The sequence below is a fragment of the Apium graveolens genome, unplaced genomic scaffold, assembly GCF_009905375.1.
Source record: "Apium graveolens cultivar Ventura unplaced genomic scaffold, ASM990537v1 ctg8932, whole genome shotgun sequence".
Lineage (NCBI taxonomy): Eukaryota > Viridiplantae > Streptophyta > Magnoliopsida > Apiales > Apiaceae > Apium > Apium graveolens.
The window spans coordinates 62,854-67,000 of record NW_027421590.1 but is presented as its reverse complement, the minus strand read 5'-3'; the positions used below and the strand labels follow the sequence as shown (position 1 = coordinate 67,000).

Sequence of the window (4,147 nt, the reverse complement as noted above, 5' to 3'; positions counted from 1 at the left end):
CAGGAATGGAGATAATTTTAGGGTAGCAGAGGAAACATATGGTATGGTGTTTCTTGCGTTCCTTTGTGCGTTTAGCTTAGATGAAATATACCGTAATATATCAGAACTGAATACATAGTGTTGAGCTGAACTCTTTAGTTGCAGAGCATGCAAGTATAATTTCCATTCAGCGAGATAAATAATGTACCAACTATTCAAATGAGCAACAATAACGAAAACTTATCAGGCTCAGAGTGTTTAAAGACTGGAACACAGGGAACACAGCAACACGAGGGGCAACTCCAGATAAAATTGTACAGCTGGATGCACAAACACTGCGAATTCACAAGGAGTGCTAAACTGAATCAAAAAATTTACCAGAAATAGTAATAATCCAAACAAATTTACCAAAAATAAAGCATCCCCGGCTGTTTCTTCCATTAATCAGTAGAGAACTGAAGCTAGATATCAGTATTTGACTGATTCCAAATCAGTGAGATGCCCCTACAAAAACCAAAAGCTAGTACAACTGATTTGGAGGCGAATCAAGCCAAGACACAATCATGATCAATCCAAGCTATTCCACAACACGAGCTAACTACGAACCAAAAAAAAAAAAAGCACAAAAGTAATATGCTTGTTGGACAATCTATAACTGCGGATCAAGTTAAATCTGATATTATGAAACAATACAACTCTACATGATTATTTCAAAATTTCAAACATTCATTAACCAAAAAAATAAATAAATAAAAAGCCTACACAATTGCTTCACATATGCCCATCAGCTGATTATATTGATATTTATAACATACAGTTTGCTGGCTGTGCTTAGATCCTACTAATCACTATGTCATCAGCTGGTTGCTCCTATCTTGCTAACATGACGCCGTTTGAAGTTGCTTCAGCCGCCGAACAACTTGCTTCATAGTTGGCCTCGTAGACAAAGTTTCGACAGTGCATACAACTGCCAGTGTAACACTTCAACCAGATCATCATGCGGACCTGCATCCCATAATCCTGCTGTGAAGAATTCTTTGGCACGTCCTTGCCGCAAAAGCATACATGCCCAAGCAACAATGTTGAAACCGTTACCATATGAAGAAAATGAGGGATCTAAGGCTTTTTGTCCGAAATTAACTCAAGTAGCAGCACCACTCCATAACTATAGACATCAGCCTTGTCAGAAACACGACAAGTCATTGCATACTCGGAGCTACATATCCAAAAAGTCCCAGCAACGCCAGTAGTAGCATGGGTCTCTGAGGGTTCCAAGGAGTCTAGCTAATCCAAAGTCGGACAAATAAGCATTGAAGGTCTTCATCCAACAATATATTGCTAGCTTTACATCACTATGTAGAACACGTGGCACGCATTGATCATGCAGATATGCCAGCGCCAGTGCTATGTCCAAAGCAATCTTGTGAAGTATCCTCCAATCCACTGCTCTTGTAGATCTTTCCTGAATAAATTTCTCCAAATTACCTCCAGGTAAATAATTGTAAATCAGAAACATCTCTGTCTCACTTGCATGATAGCCAATTAGGGTAACGAGATTAGGATGGCGCAAATCTGCCTAGTGTTTTGATTTCTGCATCAACTGCTGGACTTCTTGGAAACGTCCAACTGAAAGCCGTTTTATAGCCACCAAGACGCCCGGGGAAATTTCAGCTTTGTAGGTTGCTCCAAAACCGCCATTCCCTATGCAATTACTTGCATTAAAACTTCCTGTGGCCCGCACTACATTCTCAAAGGACAAAGGAACCCCTATATCAGTGATACAGTAACTTCCTTTCTGATAGACCCACCAACCCTTGGTCTTTGGATGCCACTGTTCGGGTGTAAAAGAACAGGACAATTAGAGCAAGCAAAACTGATACAATAGCTGATGCAGATGTTATGGATGCAATCTCGATCGAAGTTGAAACCATTATTGGCTACTCTTTTGCTGCTTTCGGCTCACAGAAGGGGAAGCAGCATCATGTTTCGAAATTTCCTCCTTGTTGTATCTGAAGATGATCCTGACAAAGAGTAACACACGGCAGGGCTTGCAGATATAGGTTCCCAACGAGATCATACATTTAATTGAGTTACTATTTAGGGGGACCGGCCCGGATAGGTTTATTAAAAAGACACGTTGAACACTGAAAGAGTAGTCACATTTGCCAAACCAGGGGGAAGCTGACCAGAGAATTATTGTTGTTAAGCAGCAGAGTGTGAGGTTGGTCAAATGCACAACAGTGTCTGGAATCTCCCCAGAGAGAGAGTTCGAAGAAACATCAAGCACTTCTAAACACTGCAGCTTCCATAAGCTCGCAGGTACAGGGGCCAGTAAGGTTATTGCCGGCTAAAGAAATAGATTTAAGATTACTGATCTGACCAAGACTGGCAGGAACCGCACCTTGTAACCGATTCCAACTCAAATTTAAAGCAACAAGAGAAACCAAACCTCCAAAATTAGGAATTGCTCCGGCAATCTGATTTCTAGAGGTATCCAAATGTATGAGAGACCTGCACATTGAACCAATTTGTGGAGGAAATGACCAGGTAAATTCATTTCCACTGACATTACAATAAAGCCTTCAACATTCCACACTTCCCAAATAATCCACCCGGAATTGGTCCACTCATCTTGTTTTGGCCAGCTAGAAATGCATAAACAGTATGTGAACCTAATCTCTCTTGCGAAATTGGTACCGAGAGAGATCAACCAGTAAAGTTTGTTGCCACCGAAGTGTGCAAGATTGCAAGATTACCAACATCTCCAAATGATGGAATTGAAGTTGCATTTCGAGCTCCATATGCGAAAAAATGAAACATATGCGGTTGAGGGAGTGTAGGGTTCAAAAGGCTTATGGCTTATTGAAGGAATAAGAGGACAAGCACTAGAATTGAACAAGGGCATAGAACCAGACAGAAAATTACTGCTGACATCGAACAGGGTCATACAAGGAACTTGAAGACTCCCGACAAGGCCCCCTGTCAGCCTATTTGAACTCAAATCAAGAAGTACAAGCCCTTGCATCTGGTTAGACCAACAGGAATTTCTCCCATGAAATAATTTTCGGCCAAATTCACCATTTCCAGGCTGTTGCAAGTACCCCAATCACTGGGAAGTTTTCCTTCCAAAGTGGCTCTTGGTGCCCATAATATCTGAGCTTCGGAAGAGTAACAATTCCTGTGGGAATTGTTCCTTGAAAAAGTTAAATTCCATATGACCAGAAGTCGGCAACAGATCAGATTCCGACTCAGCACCACCACTAAGAGAATCCCACAAGTTTGAGAACACTACAACAGATAACTCAGAACACTTTCCAAGTTCAGGGGTATCATTCCACTCAAACTATTCCTTGAAACATTCAACACTTGAAGCTTACTTAATTGTCCCAGTTCCACAGGGATTACCTCTTCTAGAATATTCGAATATAGCAAAAGTGACTGCAGCATGCTACAATTACCCAAACTGCTAGGTATCCCTCCGACAAGATAATTACTCGCAAGCTCCAAATGCTCAGTTTCCGACAGCTAAATCCAATCTCAGGGGGAATCTGTCGACTAAGCCTATTAAACAACAAATAAACCCCTCTCAAATCCCCAAACTTTCCCAAAAACACCGGAATTGTCCCATTCAAACTGATTCCCTGCCAAATTCAACACTTGTAATCCCCCACAACCCGACAACGAACTCGGATCTCCCCTGCAATCTCATTAAACCCCAAATTAAGAACCCTCAAATTCCTCAACCCTTTAATATCACTAGGCAAAACCCCTCCAATCGAATTCCCCTCGAGATCAAGAACCTCGAGTTTCTCCATCCCCCAAATTCCCCCCGGAATTTCGCCACTCAACCCATTAAAAGGCCATTCCCTAAGCTCACTTAACTTAACAACACCAGGTGAAATCTTACCACTTACACAACACTATTACCACTACAAGCCCTTCTAATCCCGAAACCATATATCGAAAACTTAGCATACTTATCACAAGAAAAGAACCAGAATTACCTCCACCGCCGGTAAAAAACTAAAAATTATATATTAAAGTAGATTGAATATTTTTTCAATTATATAATTTTTTATTTTATTCAATTATAAAAATATTAATAAACTTCCGTTAAAATTTGGTTAATTTGACCACTCGAAAATCAAATTTGACAACTAAAAAGGAA

General features: G+C 40.6%; 1 pseudogene; it reads right to left on the bottom strand.

Annotated features, from left to right (window-relative positions):
* Nucleotides 1-857: 857 nt before the first annotated feature.
* On the bottom strand, nt 858-3,905 carry LOC141705494 (LRR receptor-like serine/threonine-protein kinase RPK2; annotated as a pseudogene).
* Between the last annotated feature and the right edge of the window lie 242 nt (nt 3,906-4,147).